The sequence below is a fragment of the Erinaceus europaeus genome, chromosome 10 (assembly GCF_950295315.1).
Source record: "Erinaceus europaeus chromosome 10, mEriEur2.1, whole genome shotgun sequence".
NCBI classification, from domain to species: Eukaryota; Metazoa; Chordata; class Mammalia; order Eulipotyphla; family Erinaceidae; genus Erinaceus; species Erinaceus europaeus.
In genome coordinates, this window is record NC_080171.1 from 94,753,790 (window position 1) to 94,777,818 (window position 24,029).

Genomic DNA, 24,029 nt, shown 5'->3' on the forward strand with positions numbered 1-24,029 from the left:
TGCTTAGTGACTGTACAAACAAACACCTCATCACAGACCCCTGCAGGCGTCAACCCAGCTTTGACCTAGCACATTATGATTGGGCACTCCTCAGTCGCTATCGCTGGTGCGCTGCTATGTTCCATCGCTGGGGAGCCAGAGACAACCGAACTGCCCCTGCGGCTACAGACAGACTATGACCCACATAGTCAACGACTGCCACCTCTCCAGATTCAAAGGAGGTCTGGAAACTTTACATCAGGCTCAACCTGACGCTGTTGACTGGCTACTGAAGAAGGGCAAACGCTAGAAGAAGAAGTGACTGTACAGCCCTATTGATCCCAGTGGCCTTTATTTTCTTTTGAGAGAGTCAGATAATGGTAGATCTGTAGGCACTGAGTCCCACCTATAATCCTAGTGACTTGTTAATAAAAATACAGGTATGTAGGGGAGTCGGGCAGTAGCGCAGCGGTTTAAGCGCACGTGGCGCGAAGCGCAAGGACCAGTGTAAGGATCCCGGTTCCAGCCCCGGCTCCCCACCTGCAGGTGAGTCGCTTCACAGGTGGTGAAGCAGGTCTGCAGGTGTCTCTCTATCTCTTCCCTCTCTCCCGCCTCTCCTCCTCTCTACATTTCTCTTTGTCGTATCTAATAACGACGATATCAATAACAACAATAATAACTACAACAATAAAAAACGAGGGAAACAAAAGGAAAAATAAATACATATCTTTTATTTATTCCTTTTTGTTGCCCTTGTTGTTTTTGTTGTTGTAGTTATTATTGTTGTTGTTATTGGTGTCGTTGTGGTTGGATAGAACAGAGAGAAATGGAGAGAGGAGAGAAGACCGAGAGGGGGAGAGAAAGATAGACATCTGCAGACTTGCTTCACCACTTGTGAAGCGATGCCCCTGCAGGTGGGGAGCCAGGGGCTGGAACCAGAATCCTTATGCTGGTCCTTGGGCTTTGCGCCACGTGCGCTTAACCCGCTGCGCTATCGCCCGACTCCCAAATAATTTTTTTTTTAAATACGGGAATATAGATATTTTATAAAAAGCAAGTGGCATTATGCCAACTTTCTAAAGTATGACATACCTGTTTCTCTCCATTTTATTCTGTTCATTTTCGCTTTGAATATTTTAAGGGTAGCTTACTAGGTGTGTATGTTTATAATTTTGATTTAATCTTTTCTTTTTTTAATATTTTATTTTATTTTTGAGAGAGATTCAGAAAGAAAGAGAGTCACAGAGATGTGGTGCCACAGAATGAATCAAGGGCCTCACACATGCAGGATACAATTGAACAGCCTCCCTGGCCCAGTTTTGAGTCTATATTTTGAGGGAGAATTGGAGGGAAGAGAACAAAGCAGAACTCCATCATCTAGTTCATTTGAGTCTGTCCATGGTATTCCCCTGTGAGGCTGGAGATTAAATCTAGGGTTCCACACATGGTAAAGCACAGACTTCACCTGTTAATCATCTGCCAGAAATTAGAAAGAATAGAAAATTGTTGACAGGAAAGGAGGTAACACAGTCAATAGAGCTACATGTATTACCATGTGTCAGATGGGACCACATGAGAGGATTACTGTATAAGGGCAAGCTCCATAAGTGGTGGAACAGTGGTATCGTGTCTCTCCCTATTTCTTTGAAATAGAATGAATTTAAAAGTCAGTCGGTGGTCTGGCACTTGGCGCAGTGATAAAGCTTTGGACTCTCAAGCATGAGGTCCTGAGTTCAATCCCTGGCAGCACATGTACCAGAGTGATGTCTGGTTCTTTCTCTCTCTTCCTATCTTTCTCATAAATAAATAAAATCTTAAAAAAAAAAAAGTCAGTTGGGGAGTGGAGCAGAGTTGATATGGGCAAGACCATATCTGCAAATAATAATAATAATACATAAATAAAGTAGGGCTGGGAGATAGCTCATCTATTAGAGTGATGGCTTACAATACGCAAGTTCCTAGGTTCAAGACCTGGCACAAAATGAGAACTTTATTGAAGGTGGAGTGGTCATGTTGATCTTTCGCTCTCTCTCTTTTTAAATATTTGATTTATTTATAATGAGGGATCCAGAGAGAGGGGAGACAGAGAGAGCTCTGGCTTATGGTGATGCTAGGAATTGAACATGAGAGCCTCAATATGAAAATTTCTTTGCATAACCATTATGCTGTCTCCCCAGACCAAGATATTGATCTCTCCACCTCTCCTCTCTATCATTTTTTTCCTTTCTCTGTAAAATAAAGGATGAAAAAATTGGCCTGAGGAGATTACTCAGTAGTGGTATTGTGCAAGTACAGGGTCCTGAGTTCATTCTATGGTGCTGAATTAGTAATAATAATATAAAAATTAAAATAAAGCCTGCTTTGTTTGATCTTACTATATCACCACCCAATTCTTTTTGGTTAATATTTTAGGTTTTTTTTTTTTTTTTTTTTTGCTTCCAGGGTTATTGCTGGGGCTCGGTGTGTGCACTACAAATCCACTGCTCCTGGAGGCTATTTTTTAATTTTTTGTTGCCCTTGTTTTATAGTTGTTGTAGTTGTTACTATTATTGTTGTTATTGCTATCATTGTTGTTGGATAGGATAGAGAGATATGGAGAGAGGAGGGGAAGCTAGAGAAGGGGAGAGAAAGACACCTGCAGACGTGCTTCACTGTGAAGCGATCTCCCTGCAGTTGGGAAGGGGGGGGGGTTGGAACCAGTATCCTTATGCCGCTCCTTGTGCTTAGCACCATGTGTGCTTAACCTGCTGTGCTACCGCCCGACTCCCAATATTTGAGATTTAAAAAAAATATTTATTTAGGGAGTCGGGCGGTGGAGCAGTGGGTTAAGCGCACGTGGCGCAAAGCGCAGGGACCCGTAAGGATCCCGGTTCGAGCCCCCGGCTCCCCACCTGCAGGGGAGTCGCTTCACAGGCGGTGAAGCAGGTCTGCAGGTGTCTATCTTTCTCTCCCCTCTCTCTCTGTCTTCCCCTCCTCTCTCCATTTCTCTCTGTTATATCCAACAACAAAGCAACGTCAACAATGGCAATAATAACCGCAGCGAGGCTGCAACAACTAGGGCAACAAAAAGGGGGAAAAATGGCCTCCAGGAGCGGTGGATTCATGATGCAGGCACCGAGCCCAGCAATAACCCTGGAGGAAAAAAAAAATTATTTAGTGGGTCGGGCGGTGGCACACTGGGTTAAGCGCATGTGGCGCAAAGCACAAGGACCAGTGTAAGGATCCCTGTTCGAGCCCCCGGCTCCCCACCTGCAGGGGAGTCGCTTCACAGGTGGTGAAGCAGGTCTGCAGGTGTCTATCTTTCTCTCCCTCTCTCTGTCTTCCCCTCCTCTCTCCATTTCTCTCTGTCCTATCCAACAATGAACAACATCAACAATGGCAATAATAACCACAACGAGGCTACAACAACAAGGGCAACAAAAGGGGGAAAAAATGGCCTCCAGGAGCGGTGGATTCATGGTGCAGGCACCAAGCCCAGCAATAACCCTGGAGGGAAAAAAAAAATATATTTATTCCCTTTTGTTGCCCTTGTTGTTTTATTGTTGTAGTTATTATTGTTGCTGTTACTGACATTGTCGTTGTTGGATAGGACAGAGAGAAATGGAGAGAGGAGGGAAAGACAGAGAGGGGAGAGAGAAAGATAGACACCTGCAGACCTGCATTACCTCCTGTGAAGAGATTCCCCTGTAGGTGGAAAGCTGGAGGCTGGAACCAGAATCCTTATGTCAGCCCTTGCGCTCTGTGTCACGTGCGCTTAACCTGATGAGCTACCGCCGGACTCCCAAGATTTTTTTTTAAAAAAGATTTTATTTGGGAGTCGGGCTGTAGCGCAGCGGGTTAAGCGCAGGTGGCGCAAAGCACAAGGACCGGCATAAGGATCCCGGTTCGAACCCTGGCTCCCCACCTGCAGGGGAGTCGCTTCACAGGCGGTGAAGCAGGTCTGCAGGTGTCTATCTTTCTCTCCTCCTCTCTGTCTTCCCCTCCTCTCTCCATTTCTCTCTGTCCTATCCAACAACAACAACAACAATAATAATAACTACAACAATAAAACAAGGGCAACAAAAGGGAATAAATAAAATAAATATAAAAAAATTTAAAAAAAAAAGATTTTATTTATGTATTCATCACTTTATATTAAATAGAAGCTCTAGAAGTACAATCTTGGGGGGCCGGGCAGTAGCGCACCGAGTTAGGCACACATAACACCAAGCGCAAGGACCCACGCAAGCAAGTATCCCAGTTCAAGCCCCTGGCTCCCCTGCTGGGGGGGGGGGCGGTGTGACCTTGCAAGCAGTGAAGCAGGTCTGCAGGTGTTTATCTTTCTCTTGTCATCTGTTTTCCCTCCCCTCTCTGTTTCTCTCTGTCCTATCCAACAACATCAACAACAATTATAACAATAACAAAATGGAAAAATTACCTCCAGGAGCAGTGTATTTGCACTTCAGTACTGAACCCCAACAATAATCCTAGAGAAAAAAAAAAAGCAAACTCAAAGAATTCTAAGGAAGTAACCAGATCTAGAAGATGGGAAATTTTGTATTTTAAGGGACCTGGTTTCTACCATAAATCTGAATTCTTTTGTCTTTTTTTTTTGGGAGGGGGGCCTCCAGGGTTATTGCCTGGGCTCAGTCCCTGCACCACGAATCCACTGCTCCTGGAGGCCATTTTTTCCCTTTTGTTACCCTGGTTGTTTTACCATTTTTGTGGTTATTACTATCGTTGTTATTGGATAGGGCAGAGAGAAATGGAGAGAGGGGAAGACAGAGAGAAGAGAAAGATAAGACACCTGCAGACCTGCTTCACTGCCTGTGAAGCGATTCCCCTGCAGGTAGGGGGAGCTGGGGGCTGGAACCTGGATCTTTACGCCAGTCCTTGCGCTTTGGGTCACATGCGCTTAACCCACTGCTACTGCCCGACCCTCTTTTTTGCCTTTTGAAAATGTATTATATTTATTAATGAGAGAGATAAAAGGAAAGAGGAAACAGAACCAGAGCATCACTCTGGTACATGTGATGCTGGAGACTGAACTCAGGAGTTGGTGCTTGAGAATTCAACATTTTATCCACTGTGCTACACCCCAAACGAGATTTCATATTGTTTAATCTTGAATTTTATATAGAGAGGGAGAATGAGAACACTGAACCATTTCTCCACCATCCATGGAGGTCCACTCAATTTTTGTTGTTGTTTTGGTGCTGTCTAGGTGGTACCAGGGAGTCAAACCCAGGGCCTCAGGAATGTTAAGATGCATGGTCATATACTGGGCTAACTTACAAGCCCCATCTTGTTTTCTTAAGGATTATGTAAAAAAAATACCTAAGGGGGTTCCAGGAGATAGCCTACCCAATAGAATGAATACCTTGTTTAGTGTAAGACCCTACTTTCAAGCCCTAGCACCACTTAGAAATACATGTTCTCTCTAACAAAAAAAAAAAATCTGGGTGAATGAAAAATTGCATAGAGGATAACACTATGCAGTATTGGGCATGCACAAAGCCATGTTTTTAAAAAAATATTTATTTTTATTATTATTGTAATTTTTTCATTATTTATTTATTTATTTATTTTACCAGAGCACTGCTCAGCTCTGGCTTATGGTGGTGCGGGGGATTGAACCTGGGACTTTGGAACCTCAGACATGAGAGTTTTTTTGCATAACCATTATGTTATCTACCCTCCATCCCAAAGCTATGGTTTCACTTTCCTCTACCACATTAAAAAACAAACAAACAAAAAAAGAAAACACAGAATGCAACAACCAGATGCATGAGTAGCTCTGGATTGATACTTATTTGGGAATACTAATTGTAACAATTTTTTTATTACCAGAATATTTTATTATAATTAAGTACTATATGAGTGGAAATGTTACTAAAATGAAAAAAATATTGTTAATTGAATAAATCAGCTCAACTGCATGATCAAGTTTTGAAAACAACCTATAGACATAGCCTATGTGTTAAAATATTAACATTGATGGTGGAAATATTTTTGTTTACAAGGCATACTGTAATAAATTTAATTCAAAAAGTTGTGTGAAGATTTGCATACATATTCGAGGGTATTTATGAATTAAGATACATATAGTAGTTAAAATATTATAAGTGATTTTAATATTTTAAAATATTGATATTTTAAAATATTGAAATTTTAAAATTGATATTAAAATATTTTAAAATATATTAAAATATTTTAAAATTTAAATTTGATATTTTAAAATATTGAAATTTTAATATTTTAAAATTTGAGAATGAAGGGATTTTTCTCTCCTCCTAACACTGTATTTATTATTTGACTACTTTAAAATGGCTGTGTATTGTTACTATATTACTGTATAAGGAAGAAAGGAACAAAGCTATTTTCCTTCAGGAATTCAGCCAAATCTGTTGTAACTGACAATTCCCAAAGAGGATTGCAACAGAGCACAGCTGGTGTGTGTGTGTGTGTGTGTGTGTGTGTGTGTGTGTGTGTGTGTTTGATTTGGAAGTAACAAGAGGCATCATCCACAGGAAAACTGTAAATGATTCATTCACCAGAAAAAGAGTTTGAATAAAGGGGGAAGAGGAGAGGCTGTACTTCTTTAACATAACAAGACTAAAGTTGTATCTTTTAAGATATATTTTTTAGGGAATTGGGCGGTAGCCCAGCGGGTTAAGCGCAGGTGGCACAAAGCACAAGGACCCGCGTAAGGATCTGGGTTCCAGCCCCTGGCTTCCCACCTGCAGGGGCATCGCTTCACAAGCTGTCAAGCAGGTCTGCAGGTGTCTTATCTTTCTCTCCCCCTCTCTGTCTTCCCCTCTTCTCTCCATTTCTCTCTGTCCTACCCAACAACGACGACACCAATAACAACAAAAATAATAACTACAACAATAAAACAACAAGGGCAACAAAAGGGAGTATATAAATAAATATTTTTTTAAACAGATGTATTTTTAAAATTTTCTCTATTGGGGGATTAATGTTTTACAGTCGACAGTAAATAAGATATTTATTTTTTAAGGAAAGATACAGAAGGAAAGAGAAGAGAGCACTGCTCAGGTCTGGTTTTTGGTGGTGATGAGGATTGAAACTAGGATCTCTCCCCAGTTTAGTAGTAAATATTCTTTCTTCCAAGTACATTGTGAATTCATTCAGCACAGGGACTTCAAACTTCACATAGCCATTATTTTGTCTATCACTTTTGATTTTTTTTTTCTTCAGTAAAACCCCAGCCCCACCTTTGAGCAATACTCTGTTCATCCCCCCCCCCCCCCATTATTTCGGATGTGTGAAAATACCTAAAGGTAACTGTGTTGCAGCCAGTGGCACCTGGGAATCAGAAGTTTTGACACCTACACTGTATCCTTTAACTTGGGACAGATTACTTTACAAAATGTAAAAGGGACATCACTCATATATGTTCTGGTTAAAACCCAATAATAGATAAATGGCCCTGTCACAATCCCTCGTACTTCTGTGTGCCCTCAGGAAGCCCTGGGAAGTTGAGTAATGTCAACAATAATTTTTTACTTTTATTTTTAGTCATTGACCACTGCAGGTCAACTTTTTCAGGGGAGGACCGAGAAAGAAAGCCACTACCGTACCGAAGCTACCGTCAGTGCTCTGGTGCATCTATGTACTAAACCCGGGGTTCAAATCTGTTTGGCATCCAAGACCTAGCAGGCGCTCTCCCAGGTGGGTTATCTCACGGGCCCCAAGTTCATCTTTGTAAACATCACTTGGTGAAGAAGGGTGCCCTTTGCAGCTGTCACCCTCCACCCACAACTCCTTTAGGTTCAACAGGTAAGATTTGGCCCGCACCCTTTGCCAGCGAAGCTCGCAGTCCTGGATGAGGTCACGGCCACTGAGCACTGGCTGGTCAGCCCGAGTCCAGGTCCAGCGGACGCGCAAGCGCAGACTTGCGAAGCAACCTACATGCCCAGGTGGGGCTTTGAGGAAAGGAAATACAACCTCGCAGTCTGATGTTTAGCCAATGGGGTTTCTTGGCTTTACAGCGAACCAATGAGATGAAGCAGGAGGCGGGGTAGAGGGCGGAAGAAGCCGCTCTCACGTGAATAGGGGGCGGGGAGGGCGGGGGCAGGGTGGCTAAGGAGGCCCAGGGCAGCGGAGCCTCCGGGACGGCGAACGGCGGGCGCGGAGGAGGAGACGGCTGGTCGGGTAGGGCCGCGTTTCACCTCCTCCTCCCCTCCTATCCACCCAGCCTAGGGGGTGGGAGGGAGCCTCCGACGGCTCCTGTGGGGAGCCGAGCTGTGTCGCATCCCGCGCGGCTGGGCCGGCGGGACTGCGTTCAGCTACCTCAAGCGGGGTTCTGAAGGGGGAGCCGTGATTGGGGGGAGGGGGAAGCTGCGGCGGAGGGCCTACTACGCATGCGCAGGCAGGCTCCTGGAGCCCCTGCCCAAACCGGTTCCCCCTGTTGGGGTGGGTGTCTATCTGCGCTTGCGGCTGTCCGTCTGACACCCCCTTCCCCCGCCCACCCTCCCAACAAAGCCGGCTTTCTCTAGACTTTCAGGTCTGGGGCCAGGTCCAGTTTGGGAATCTGGCTGCACCCTGGCCTCAGTTTCTCCCTATTGCACCCCGGCCTGCATCTGAGACATGGGCTGGGTTCAGGCTTCCTGGTCTTCTTTAGTTGGGAAGATTTGCCTTTTGTGAAGGTCTGCCATCTCCCGCATTTCCCCAGCCGCAATGAAAGTGGGCCGGGCATCCCACTCTCCCATCCACTTGAAGTTGTCAGCTCTCTGGTACCTCACTGCTGTGTCTTTTGATGCTGCTTCTGTTTTTAGGTGTTGTATTAGAAGATAATGCCAGACCTTCGGGAGTTGCTATTACTTTGGTCCCTGCCCTGCTAGCATTAGGATGATTACAGTTCCTGTTCGCATATATCTCTGCATTCTTACTCAGGCACCCCTTTGCTCAGTCTTGAAGCCACTGTCTTAGAAGATCGTGTTAAGGGATCCTGCTCCTAGGGCTCAGGCTGCTTCTGCTCCGTTACATTACAGCCCTGTTCCAACTTGAATTTAAGATTAAGGCTGCGCCTTGTTACCAGTGGGGAGAAGTGGCAGGGGCGAGGTTTCACGATTCATTTGATGTTTTCATTGAAATAAACACCTTTATTTACATACACATGACTGGAGTAGTGAATTGTGAGCTGCTTTGTTTATTTGGGAAGAAGAAAATGGAGGGTGCATTAAACTGTTTGGAAAGTAGTTGAAAAAAGACGTGCAACAATCAAACTTAAAAAATTTTTTTTTAGTTTTTTAAAAATATTTATTTATTGGGTAGAGACAGCCAGAAATCAAGAGGGAAGGAGGTGATAGAGAAGGATAGAGACAGACACCTGCAGCACTGCTTCACCACTTGCAAAGCTTTCCCCAGCAGGTGGGGGCCGGGGGCTGGAACACGGGTCTTTGCACATTGTAATACGTGCGCTCAACTAGATGTGCCACCACCTGCCCCCCCATTTTAAAAAAATTATCTTTATTTATTGGCTAGAGACAGCCAGAAATCGAGAGGAAGGGGGAGATAGGGAGGGAGAGAGACACCTGGAACCCTGCTTCACCACTTCTGAAGCTTTCCCCCTGCAGGTGGGGACCAGGGGCTCGAACTGGGGCTTTAGTGCATTCTAACATGTGCGCTCAACCAGTTGTGCCACCACCTGCCCCCCAGTCAACTTTTTTATTTAAGCAAAGAACCTCAGGCATTGGCTTAAGTGTGTATAGCATACTGCTTTAGTATCTATTCAAGTCTTTTTTTTTTTCCTCCAGAGTTATCGCTGGGGCTAGGTACCTGCACTATGAATCCACTGCTCCTAGAGGCCATTTTCCCCATTTTGTTGCCCTTTTATTGCTGCTGCTGTTGTTGGATAGGACAGAGAGAAATGGAGAGAGAAGGGGAAGACAGAGAGGGGGAGTGAAAGAGAGACACCTGCAGACCTGCTTCACCGCCTGTGAATCGACCCCCCTCCTGCAGGTGGGGAGCTGGGGGTTGGAACTGGGATCCTTTTGCTGGTCCTTGCACTTTGTGTCATGTGTGCTTAATCTACTGCGCTACATACTTCCTGGCCACCCTATATTCAAGTCTTTTAGATAGTTTACTTATAAAAAGTGAAAGTGGATAGGAAAAAGTTATTATTATTATTTTATTTTCCTTTGTAGGCTTCAATTTTCATTAATAAAAATTAAAATCATGGTTGACTTACATTGATAACATTTGAAACTCATGAGAAGGGTGGGGGTAGATAGCATAATGATTATGCAAATAGACTTGTGCCTGAAGCCCTGAAGTCCCAGTTTCAATCCCTGGCACCAACATAAGTCAGAGGTGATCAGTACTCTGGTTGAAAATTAAAAAACAAAACAAAACAAAACATAAAGACCCCATGAAAATGTGATAGAAAATTTTAACTGACAACCATAATTTAAATTGAACTATTTCTATTTTTTTTTTTTTTTTAAGATTTTATTAATGAGAAAGATAGGAGGAGAAAGAACCAGACATCACTCTGGCACATGTGCTGCCTGGGATGGAACTCAGGACCTCATGCTTGAGAGTCCAAAACTTTATCACTACAGCACCTCCTGGACCATGAACTATTTCTATGTTATGGTACACTTCATTTAAATTTTATAACTCTTAGTTACTCGACTTGTCGTTATCCAGGTGCTTGTAAGTCTGGAGCATTAACCTATCAACTGTGCATTTTGGCATTATTGGAAAAATGTTTTGTTAGACTTATAAGTGCTGAGTCTGGATTAAATAGCAATATAGCCTCACTCTATAAAAGTGAAGACACCTGTTTCCTACCCTTTCTACTTCATATTGAAAAGAAGTGTGTTGCAACGATGGAGGCAGCCTGGAAGTTGGCACAGTGGTGGAACTTTGGGCTTCCAAGCCCTGGGTCCCGAGTTTGATCTTTGGTACTGCATTTGTCAGATGATGCTCTGGCTTCTCTCCCCTGTTTCTCTATAGCTGATGGAATAATTAAAATAAAATAAATCTTTTAAAAAAAAGTTTGTGAGTTTATGGTTTTGTTCATTGTTACAGCACAGGACTTGCACGCTGAAGCCCCACGTTTCATCTTCCATATTGTTATATGCCAGAGCGGAGTGGCACTCTGCTCTCTTTCTCAGAAGTAAATAAATCTTAAAATCCCCAGGAAGGATTTACTTATGAAGTATGTTACAATTACCGTGCACAGAGGCCCTGGTTCAAGCCCTCAGTCTCTACCTGCAGGGAGGAATCTTTATGAGTGGTGGAGCAGTGCTGCCGGTGTCCCTCTCCTTTCATTTTTCTTTAAAGAATTAATTTTTTTCGTGAGAGAGATAGGAGGAAAGAACCAGACATCACTCTGGTACATGTACTGCCAGGATCGAACTCAGGACCTCATGGTTGAGAATCCAATGCTTTAGCCACTGTGCCACCTCCCAGACCACTCCCTCTCCTGTTTCCCTTGTCTGTGTCAGGAAAAGAAAGGGAGGAGGCAAGGAGAGAGGCATCAGGGAATTGGTGGGGTTAGTGTGCAAGCACTAAGCCCTGGTGCTTTTCATGTTTTAGAGACAAGGCAATATATGCTACTTAATATGTATTAAATGTATATTGCTTACAAGCACAAACTCAAAACAAATTTAGGATTTATTTTTATTAGTGATCAACAGGAAAAAGGACTTTGAGGTCAAATTAGGTCTCATAGAACTCTATTATCATAGAATAATCTTCAGAAAATTATATAAAGTATTCATGACTTACAAATTGCCTTATTTGGTCTTTGTCTTTTATACACTACCAGAACAAGGCTGTTTGGGTCAAAATGACTGGTTACAATGTAAGTCTAAATGTCTATCCAATATTGCATTGGCTTACAAGTTTTCTAAACAGTAACTATCTCCAGATAAACACAGAACTAGTTGGTGAGGTTGTGGACCAGGAAACTATTTCAAGGAAAACAGAAACAATTGTTACATAGAAAGCATTCAAATGTCATGTCAGACTCCACTTTACATGTAGTTTAACACTTTAAAATTTTTTTATTTAATTATTTATTCCCTTTTGTTGCCCTTTTTTTTTTATTGTTGTAGTTATTGTCATCGTTGCTGGATAGGACAGAGAGAAATGGAGAGAGGAGGGGAAGACAGAGAGGGGGAGAGAAAGACAGACACCTGCAGACCTGCTTCACTGCCTGTGAAGTGACTCCCCTGCAGGTGGGGAGCTGGGGGCTGGAACCGGGATCCTTAGCGCTTTGCAAGTTAACACTTCTTTAATGACACTTGAGTTTTATTCCACATGTGTGAGTCTAATGACATATGAGTTTAATGAGAACAACAAAGATGACATTGTTAGCAGCAATGTCAGAACATAAGAACAGCAGTGTCTGCACAACAGTAGTACCAATTTAATCTATTTTTTTGAAGTATGTACTCAAAGATCAACTATTAAAACAAGTACTGTGAAAGGCACCATTCAAAGTAGACTTCACTTCAGCTGGAAACATACTCAAGAAAATAATCAACAAATGGTTTCTTTAATTGAAAGTGGGCTGTAAAGTTCAGCTGTATTTCTGGAAAATTGTGTTCCCTCAAGTATATAATGTACATGGCATACTTTTTTTTTTTCTTCCCTGCCAGCAGGGTTTTCATCATGGCTTGGTGCTTGCACAATAACTCCACCATTCCCTGAAGCCTCTCTCCTTGCCTCTTCCCTTTCTTTTCCTGACAGGGTTATTTCTGGAGTTCAGTGCCAGCACTATGAATCCACTACTCCTGGAAGCCTTTTTTTTTTTTCCATTTTATTGGACAAGACTCAGAGAAATTGAGAGAGAAGGGGGAGGTAGGAAGGGGGAGAGAGAGTCACCTGAAGGCAGACCTGCTTCACCACTTATGACATGACACCCCCCCCCCCCCCCCACACACACACACATACACACACAGGGTGGGAGCTGGAGTCTGGAACCAGGATCCTTGTGTGGTTTCTTGCACTCTACTATGTGGGCTTAACCTGGTGCGCTACTGCTACTGCCTGGCCCCCTGAAAAGTATCTTTTGGAGAGGGGGCAGATAATATAGATGTATTTAGAAAAGATACCCACTAAAGAAAGGTGGAGCATGGGCGTGATCTTGGGAAATGAAAAAAACATGACTTCAAGTTCCACAAGTGGTAGAAAATGTTGTTAGTTAAGGAAAAAAGACAAAAGAGTAAGAACTTGAGTAGAGGGACCGGGTGGTGGCACACCTGGTTGAGCGCCCATGTTACAATGCACAAGGACCCAGGTTCAAGTTCCCAGACCCCACCTCCAGGGGGAAAGCTTTACAAGTGGTGAAGCAGTGTTGTGGGTGTCTCTCTGTCTCTCTCCCTCTCTGCCCCTCTCTTCCCTCTTGATTTCTGGCTGTCTCTGTCCAATAAATAAAGATAATAAAAAATAATAATAAAAAAGAACTTGAGTAGAAAACATAGTTAAAAGAATAGCACACCCTGGAGAAAGGAAAGGTGGTAGGCAAGAAGTATGCCAGAGGCCTATACTGCCGGCTTTCAAGGTTTGCACCTAAGAGTTCATACATGTTTATGTGTCTCCATTGAAGGTTGGTTGCATTAGTGTTTATGCTATAAATCACTACTTGAGATTTTCTTTGTGTGGTAATTTTTCTCCATACATTTTAGTATGTATATTGATGTATATTTTAAGGTACATTTAAAAATGACTTTTGGGGGGGCAACTTTTAACAAAATACTTTTTAAAATATTTTATTTATTTATTCATGAGAAAAATAGGAGGAGAGAGAGAGAATCAGACATGACTCTGGTACATGTGCTACTGGGGATTTAACTCAGGACCTCATGCTTGAGAGATCCAATGCTTTATCCACTACACCACCTCCCGGACCACAACAAAATACTGTTAACTCTTGGAATTCAGTAATAATTTGACTGTGGATTCATTTCTCCTGTTTTCCTGAATTATACATATTGATAATTTTTAGAAGCAACACATGGTTGTAATCATGTTATCTAAGAATGGCCTGGTGTCAGGAAAAAGAGCTGATATGTAGACTCTCTTTGGAAATATTTTCAGTATCATCAAGGGGATGAAGAAATAGCAGCCAGGGCTAAATTGGATTAAGTATTGGACATTTGTATAATAGTACTTAGAATAGATGTATCAAGTTAATTACTCTATTATCTTTATCATGGAAGTAGTAAACTCTCAAGTCCTTGATTATATGTGGCTAACTGGATTCTTGGCAATGTAAGAGTAGGAGCATGTCCCTAAAAGTCATCTTCTATGACATACAATTCTCTACAGATAGATCTCTGATATGTCTGTAAAGAAAATACTTACTATAGGTACCTGTTGAATTCTCAGGAAAAATCTGACTTCTGCCAGCCTTCAAAAGTTGATGTTTATATAAAAATATTATTTCCTAGCAGAAATTTTATTTGCTTTTGATTCTGAAAGAATATATTTTTGGATAGGCTTAAAAAACACCTGCAGAACTGAATAATTTTCAAGTTTTAAAATCTTAGTGCTTATTCTAGTAGCATGAACGATATTGATTGCTCATTCAGTATTTGGCCTCCAGGGTTATTGCTGGGGCATGGTGCCTGCACCATGAATCCACTGCTTCTAGAAGCTATTTTTTTCCCTTTTGTTGCCCTTTGTTGTCTTTTACCATTGTTGTGGTTATTGTTGTTATTGATGTCGTTGTTGTTGGATAGAATAGAGAGAAGTGGAGAGAGGAGGGGAAGACGGGGAGAGAAAGATAGATATCTGCAGACCTGCTTCACCGCCTATGAAGTGACTCCCCTGCAGGTGGAGAGCTGGGGGCTCGAACTGTGATCCTTACACCAGTCCTTGTGCTTTGCTCCAAGTGTGCTTAACCCGCTGTGCTACCACCTGACCCCTAGAATGTACAGAAGATGTGTCTTCTATCAAGCATCGACGGCTTGCCTCTACTCGTTACCTTGAAAACCACAGATCAGAAAAGAGAAATTTTGCAGCTCAGGAGGTAGTAGTATGATGGTAGTGTGCAAGACTCAGCAAGAACAAGATTCCGAGTTCAGTTGCGGCCACTGCATGTGCCAGATGGTGCTCAGGTCATGTCTCTCACTTCCATAAATGAGACAAAAACAGAGAGAGAAAGGGGGAGAGGGGGAGGAGGAAAGAGAGAGAGAGAGAGAGGCGCCAGGCTGATGAAATAGCTCACTTCGTCTGCTTGAAGCTTTGTTGCTGAGGTTTATTTCTCTCTTTCTTCTTTAATTTTTTTGCCTCCAATCGCTGGGGCTTGGTGCCAGCACTGCGAATCCACTGCTCTTGGTACCCCCCCTCCTCTTTATTTGATAAGACAGAGGGAAATTGAGAGGGGGAAGGAGGAGATAGAGGGAGAGAGAGGGCTGGGCGGTAGCACACTGGGTTAAGCATACGTAGTGTGAAGCATAAGGACTTCACAAGCAGTGAAGCCGGTCTGCAGGGTCTCTCCTCCTTTGTCTTCCCCTCCTCTCAGTTTCTTTCTGTCCTATCCAACAACAACAGCAGCAGCAGTAACAACAATGGAAAAAAGATGGCTGCCAGGAGCAGGGATTCATAGTGCAGGCTCCGAACCCAAGCAATAATCCAAGAGGCAAATAAATAAATAAATAAAAGAGGGAGAGGAAGATGAACACATGCAGACCTGCATCACTGCTCCTGAAGTGTTCCCCCTGTAGATGGAGAAAGGGTGCTTGAACCCTAGTCCTTGTGCATCCTTGCGCATAGTACTGTGTGCAATTAACCTGGTGAACTATCCCTGCCCTTCTGTGGTTTGCTTCCCTCTCTCCCCCTCCTTCCCTCTGCCTCTCTCTCTTTTTTTTTTTTTTTTTTTTTTACCAGAGCACTGCTCAGCTCTGGCTGTTGGTGGTGTGGGTGATTGAGCCTGGGACTTTGGAGCCTCAGGCATGAGAGTCTCTTTGCATAACCATTATGCTGTCTACCCACCACACTGACACCCTCCTTCTCTGCCTTTCTCTATTAAAAAAAGAAATTTTATTTACTGCAACTATTTTAAATTTTATCTAGTCAGTGATTTGTTGCTTGATATTAAATTCATTTATTTATAAGGAGAAATGAATAATGTAAGCATTCCAGATTTAAGTATAGTCAGGTTGATAAAAAACATTTATTTCTGATAGAGACAAATTGAGAGGGTGGGGGGAGGATAAGAGGGGGAGACAGACAGACACACACACCTACAGCACTGTTTAACCACTTGTGAAGCTTCCTTCCTGTAGATGGGGATAGGGGCATGAACCAAGATGCCAGGGCATTGTAATGTGTGCACTCAACTGGGGCCACCACCTGGCCCCTCCACCTAATTTTTTTTTTCTGTCACATTTATAAAAATTAATGGGGCAGGGTGGTGGTGCATCTGGTTGAGTGCATATGTTACAATGCACAAGGACCCAGGTTTGAGCCCCTGGTTCCCACCTGAAGGAGGAAAGCTTTGCGAGTAGTAAAGCAGTGCTGTGGGTATCTTTTTGTCTCACTTCCTCTCTACCCCTTTCCTCTTGATTTCTAGCTGCCTCAATCCAGTAAATAAAGATTAAAAAATAAAAAATAAATGATTTCAGTTATAGTTTAGAAATATATTTAAGCAGCCCAAGAGGTGGCACCATCCAGTGTGGAACTTGGCAGGTGTTAGGTTCTAAGTTCAATTCCTGGCATCACATAGGCTGAAGTGATGCTCCAACACTTTCTCTTCTATATTTTTTTGAAAGATTATTATTTTTTAAATGTTATAGTCTATATTGGAAATAAAAAGTCAGGTCAAGGGTACATTAAAAACAGAAATACTATACAGTGGCCCAGGGGGTGGAACAGTGGTAGAACGTCTGTCTTACGAGCATGAAATCCCAAGTGCTTTACCTGACATTGCGTATGACAGAGTGACACTCTGGCTAGTTCCCTCGCCTTGTCTGTCTGTCTCTCTCATAAATAAATAAATACTGGCCCAGGAGGTGGCACAGTGTATAAGGCCGTGGAGGCATTGCATGTGACAGACTGATGTTCCCGTGCATCTGCATGCCTCCCGTTCCCCCCCACCCCTTCTCTCATTAGTAAATATATAAGAAAAAGTTTTTTTTTTTTTAAAGCTATGCTAGCAAGGTCAGAATATAAACTGAATTTGTGAATGAGTAGTATGATAACAGTAAGCTAACTTTTTTTTTTTTGCCTCCAGGGTTATCACTGGGGCTCTGTGCCTGCACTATGAATCCACTGCTCCTGGTGGCCATCTTTTTTTCTCTCATTGTTGTTGCTGCTGTTGTTGGATAGGACAGAGAGAAATTGAGAGAGGAAGGAAGACAAAGAGGGGGAGAGAAAGATAGACACCTGCAGACCTGCTTCTCTGCTTGTGAAGTGACTTCCTACATGTGGGAAGCTGGGGGTTCAAATTGGGATCTTTGCATTTTCTTTGCACTGTGTGTGCTACCACCCAGCCCCAAGACTTTTCTTTTTAAAAAAAAAAAACTTTAATAAATTTTTCTATTTATTTACTTTATTTTATTTTATTATATTATTGGACAGAGTCAGAGAAATTCAGAGGGTGGGAGGTAGAGAGGAAAAGAGACAGAGAGACACCTGCAGCCCTGTTTCACCACTCATAAAACTTTCCCCCTGCAGGTAAGGACCAGAGGCTTGAACTTGCATCTTAGTGCACTGTAACGTGTGCACTTAGCCAGGTGTGCCACCACCTGTCCTTATAAGCTAAATTTCTTTATTTCCATAGGTAGTTTTCTCTTTTAGAAATGGAATCCAAATATTAAAATATTTAATTTCAAGATGATGCTGAAGTAGAACAAAGCCAGCATAACTATATTTTTGGGAAAAAATTAAGTGCTGGTTCCTGAAACAGCACAGGAATGTGGGGAAACTATATATATAAAATTTCTTTATTGGAGGATTAATGGTTTACAGTTGACAATAAAATACAGTAGTTGGTACATGCATAACATTTCCCAGTTTTCTACATAACAATTCAACCCCCCACTAGTTCCTCCTCTGCCATCATGTTCCAGGACCTGAGCCCCCCACCGCCCACCTCAGAGTCTTTTACTTTGGTGGTAATTTTTTTTTAAAGGTAGTGAGCATTGCATTCAAGTAATCAACACAGTTGAAACTGTTTTATGGGTGGCCAGATGTGGTGTAATGAGCATATATGTTACCATGTGTAAGGACCCTGGTTTGAGACCCTGTAGCGGGACTGCTTCATGAGCAGTGAAGTAGGCTGGCTTGTGTCTTTCTCCCTCTCTGTCTCCTCCTCCCCTCTCGGTTTGTCTGTATCAGTACACAGAACCCCAGTGCACTGATATAACCCTGGTGGCAATAAAATTAATAAGCAAATAAATAAATAAATAAATAAAAAGTCACATTTTGTGTTCCCCCTTGCAGGTAGGGATCGGACTCTTGAACCTGCATCCTTGGGTATGGTAATCTGTGAACTCAGACAACAGCATGCCCCACCTGTCTTTTTGCATAAGCATTATGCCATCTCCCCAATGCTCTTTATTTCTTTTGGTGGTGCCAGGGCCTTACTCACATGCAATTTCACTACTCTCAGACTACATTTTCATTCAGAGAGAGGAGAGAACTTCTCTCAGTATTAAAGGCACTTCCATATGGTGCCACGGGTCAAACCTAGCTGCTCTGCCCAACATGATTCTCTGGCCTTATCTAAGCTTTTTTTGACTTTATCTCCTTTAGGTGGACCACAAGGGGACAGTGCAAAAAACAAGTAGAACATCACAAATGGCAGGGTAGTGCTCTGGTGTCTCTCTTAGTTAAAAAAAAGAAAAAAGAAAGAAAAGAGGATTATGTGCTGTTGGTCCAAGATGATGACATTTTGTTTACTTTTGCTTTTTTAAACTAAGCACAGATTATTTAGAAGATTTAAATTAGTAGAGTTCTCTTAACTCATTAAAATAAAGAAACAGTCTCGAAATTCAGATCTAAAACAGACCTATTTATTGTTTTGCAATTAGTGGTGGTGGAAAGAAATTTATTTTCATAAAGAAGGGATGATTTTCCATTAAGTTTTTCTAGATTTGTCCCACCCTTCCTAGGGCAAGGCTGTGAGAAATTTATGTGAAAACCAATGCTGGGAAACTAATTTCAGAGCTAGGAAGTAAGCAGCTGATATTGATGTATTGTGATAAAAATTAATTTTGTACACTGCTTGTTTAATTTTAAAGGCATACAAGCCCATAAGAATTGTCCTACTGGGCTGGGGAGACAGCATAATGGCTATGCAAAAGACTCTCATGCCTAAGGCTCCAAGGTCCCAGGTTCAGTCTCCAGCACCACCATAAGCCAGAGCTGAGCAGTGTTCTGGTTTTCCTCTTTGTAGTTCTCTCATTTTATTAATTTTTATTTACCAGAGCACTGCTCAGCTCAGGTTTTATGGTGAGGGGAGGAGTGAACCTGGGATTTTGGAGCCTCAGGCATGAGTCTCTGTATAACCATTATCTGTACCACCCTGTATCTCACTAAAATAAAATACTAATAGTATTTAATGTAGTAGCATCTCTGAGCCTTGATCATTTTGCTGTTTTACTGTCCTATTCTTTCAAAACATGAAAGTAGTCTTACTTGATCTGTGATTAAGAAGGATACTAATAGGAGCAGCATAGAGAACAGATTGGAATGGGAAAGAATAGAATTTGGGACACTGAAGTAAAAGAGAATGCAGAAAAGAAAAAAAGTTGCTTAGATAGCTGGGTTTATATGTTTCAAAGTTTCCTCCTTGAAGTTAAGGAAGTTTCTAAATACTAAGCCTTAGTTTTTGGTATAAATTTAATACTCAACTGACAAGGCCAGTATGAAGATTAATAACAATACTAAAAGTCTCTTGGTAATACCTGGAATACATAATTGGCACTCAGGATCTAATAAGTAGTTTTATCTATTTAGGTTTTACAAGACAGTTTAAGTAGTTCCCCCCTTAAAGTCCCTCAAAGCTGTACTTATTTTGCTTATCAGCTGAGCAACAAAAATAATGAGTATTGGAAGTTAAGTGATTGAGAGTATTTTGGTCCAAAGAGAATTTTATGTATTTTAGGGCTCAGTGTTGTTGAACTGATTTTGACCATGTTTTGGAACTTGATAGTCATTCACACACACTCCAGAGTAGTTCTTTTTTTTTTTTTTTTTTTTTTTCCCCCCAGAGCATTGTTCAGTTCTGGGATTGAACCTGGGACCTGGAAGCCTCAGGCATGAGAGTCTTTTTGCATAACCATTATGCTATCTCCTTCATCCTTTTTTTGAGTCTTTTCATTTTTATATCCCCAAATAGCATGTTTATCATTTACCCTCACCTTACTTAGACCCTACCAACTAAACACTGGTGAATACATATTATCTAACTAATCAAAAAAATTTTTTTTCCCTATTTTACTGGGGGATTAATAGTTTACAGTATAATTGATGTGTATAGTTTCTACAGAACACTCTCACCTTCAACTTAGGACCTTTCTTACCATCCTACATCAAGACCTCAAGGCCTTCACCCCCTCCAAAACTGTCCTACCCCAGTCTTTTGGTTTTGTTGTAATATACCCCCCCCAATCCAAGTTTTGTTTTGGTGTTGTCCTTTTTCTGCCTCTCTCTTGCCACCAGGGGTTGTTGCTGGGACTGGGTGTTGGCATTACAAATCCACTGCTCCTGATGGCCATTTTTTCCTTTTTCAGTTATACTTGATGGGACAAGGAGACATTGAGAGAAGAGGGGAGATAGGGAGAAAGACACCTGCAGACCTGCTTCACCACTTGTGAAGCATCCCTCTGAGGTGAGGGAATGGGGTCTTGAACCTGGTTCCTTGTGCATGATAATGTGTGGATTTAACTAACTTTGCCACTGCCTGGTCCCCTCATGCCCTTGTTTCTTCAGTTCCATGTATAAGTGAGATCATGGGATATTTGCCTTTCTCCTTTAGGCTACCCCTACTTAGCATAATGCCTTCCAATTCCATCCATGGTGAAAGAAGAGATGATTTCATCATTCTTTTTTTTTTTTTTTTTGAAGATTTTATTTATTTATGAGAAAGACAGGAGAGAGAAAGAATCAGACATCACTCTGGCACATGTGCTGCCAAGGATCGAACTCGGAACCTCATGCGTGACAGTCCAAAGCTTTACCACTGCACCACCTCCTGGACCATGATTTCATCATTCTTAACAGCGGAGTAGTATTCTGTTGTGTGCATATACCACAGCTTTCTTAGCCCTTCATTTGGCCAACCAATCAGATTTATTGAGCATTGCCATTAAGCAGTAACAAAGACAATAGGAATGTAACCAAAGATCCCTGTACCACTAAGCTCTGCCTAGCTACTGGTACTGGGGATTGAACCTGTAAGTCTTATGTGCTACAACTATACTAAACCCCTGGCCTGTGAGTTTGTTTTCAGTCGGAAGCAATCAATAGTTTTAAGGAAGATATAAGTTATATGGTTGATCTGAATTTTAGAAATTAAATCATGGGGCCTTGATATCTGATCAGAGGGATCTAAAAAAGTCTACTTATTATTGAGTTGAAAGAGAATGATGAGCTCAATAATCAGTGACATGAAGGATGATGAAAGAGGCATATTTTGAAGTCTGTTTTAGAAGTAAATCCATCAAAAGGCCAGAGAGATAGCTTAGCAGGTCAGCTCTCTGTATTGCTATGTACTGACTCAAACTTGAGTCCTGGCACCATATGTGAAGTACTCTGCTGTCTCCCCACCACCAGCTGAATGAATAGAAAAGATGTATGTGCTAGACTGTGGTTCCACCAAAAATAAAAGTACTAAATCCTAAATCCATTAAAGTTGCATGAAGAATGAGAAAAAGAGTGAGCTTGACTGTTTTTTGTTTCTGTTTGAAACAGTGGCTGTTTAACTTCCTTGTACATTGTGAGAAAGAACATGATTGATGTGAGGACCATTATGAACATGTGGAGTTGATTTAAGATAATCATGGGACATATAACAAAAGCCTTCCTATTTAATTTCATAATGCCCTTCTCATACTTCTATTATGGCTGTTATTTATTTATTTAAAAAAGGAGATATTAACAAAACTGTAGGATAGGAGGGGTACAACTCCACACAATTCCCACCACCAGATCTCTATATCCCATACCCTCCCCTGATAGCTTTCCCATTCTTTATTTCTCTGGGAGTATGGACCTCAGGTCATTGTGGGATGCAGAAGGTGGAGGTCTGGCTTCTGTAATTGCTTCCCCGCTGAGCATGGGCGTTGACTGGTCCATCCATACTCCCAGTCTGCCTCTCTCTTTCCCTAGTAGGGTGGGTCTCTGGGGAAGCAGGAGCTCCAGGACATATTGGTGGGGTCCTCTGTTTAAGGAACTCTGGTTGGCATCATGCTGACATCTGGAACCTGGTGGCTGAAAAGAGAGTTAACATACAAAAAAAAAAAAAAAAAGCCAAACAAATTGTTGAACGATTATGGACCTAAAGGCTGGAATAGTGCAGAAGATAAAGTTGTGGGGTACTCACTGCAGACTATTGTGTACTTTTGCTTTCAGGTATATATTTTGCTCTAGTTTATGGATATGTGTGAAAATATACTCTATCTCAGGGGACCTGGACTATATCTAGGTTTTGGGACTTTGTTGGGAAGTGAACCACCTGGAATGGAAGTAGAGAATACTATGAAAGGAAAGGTCTCACCCTAGTAATGAAGCTGAAGGGTTGTCATTCCACACCTGAAGTCTCTGAACACAGTCCGAACTAAAGCATGCTGAGGTGGCACCCGTTGCTTTTTTTTTTTTGCTTTTTTTTAAGAGTGTTGAAGAGGAGATCAGAGAATAAAAATGAGTCTTTGTTCAGCAAGCTTTTGTGCATTCTTTTCTGTGGTTGCTCCAGAAGTCCATAGTACATAAAATTGTTACTTAGTGGCTCAGAGGAGTTAATTTAGGTACAGAAAGTTTATGGTTTTTTAAAAAAATTTATTTCTTTATTGGGGAATTAATGTTTTACATTCAACAGTAAATACAATAGTTTGTACATGCATAACATTCCCCAGTTTCCCATATAACAATACAACCCCCACTATGTCATTTATCATCCTTCATGGACCTGTATTCTCTCCACCCACCCACCCCAGAGTATTTTACTTGGGGGCAATATGCCAATTCCATTTCAGGTTCTACTTGTGTTTTCTTTTCTGATCTTTTTTTTTCAACTTTTGCCTGAGAGTGAGATCATCCCATATTTATCCTTCTGTTTCTGACTTATTTCACTAAACATGAATTTTTCAAGTTCCATCCAAGATCGGCTGAAAACGGTGAAGTCACCATTTTTCACAGCTGAGTAGTATTCCATTGTGTATATATACCACAACTTGCTCAGCCACTCATCTGTTGTTGGACACCTGGGTTGCTTCCAGGTTTTGGATATTACAAATTGTACTGCCAAGAACATATGTGTACACAGATCTTTTTGGATGGATGTGTTGAGTTTATGGTTTTGATAGCATGAGGATTTTTACTTAACTTTATTAGTGAATTAATATTGACTTACAAAAATTACAAGATAACAGGTATAATTACATAGCATTCCCACCACCAGAATTCTGTATTCCCATTCCCTGCATTGGAAGCTACAGTAGTTCTCCCAAGGTTGCAGATATTGGTTGACTATTATTTCTATAACTATCTGTCTATATATTTATATATTTGCCCCTCTTTTTAAAAAATGGTTCTGTCTTCTCTTCTAAGTCCCAATTACACCTGTTACTACTTCCAAATATCCTTTCTTCTCTCTCTTGGGTCCTGATGGAGTTAGAGTTCAGAGCCCTCTGGTCATCTTCCGCAGTCATTTCTCCCCTGCTGGGAGTATGGACCAAATTTTTTTTGGGGGGTGCAAAAGGTGGGAGATAGCATGAATATTTTCAAATTCTTTAATAATCTCTTTGTTTTGATACAGACAGAAGCAATGAAAGGGTAGAAGTAATGAAAAATATGTGATTGAACATTTGGGTATGATGGGCAAGGCAGTGTAGATAAGCAAATTGCTGGCTGATAGTTTTAGG

General features: G+C 41.7%; 1 protein-coding gene across 1 annotated transcript in view; it reads left to right on the forward strand.

Annotated features, from left to right (window-relative positions):
• The first annotated feature begins 8,046 nt into the window (after positions 1–8,046).
• Positions 8,047–24,029, forward strand: part of RABGAP1 (RAB GTPase activating protein 1) — a 203,881-nt gene continuing 187,898 nt past the window's right edge. The window contains exon 1 of the mRNA XM_060200118.1: positions 8,047–8,136. The gene's annotated coding sequence lies outside the window, so the exon portion shown is untranslated. The remainder of the gene's footprint in view (positions 8,137–24,029) is intronic.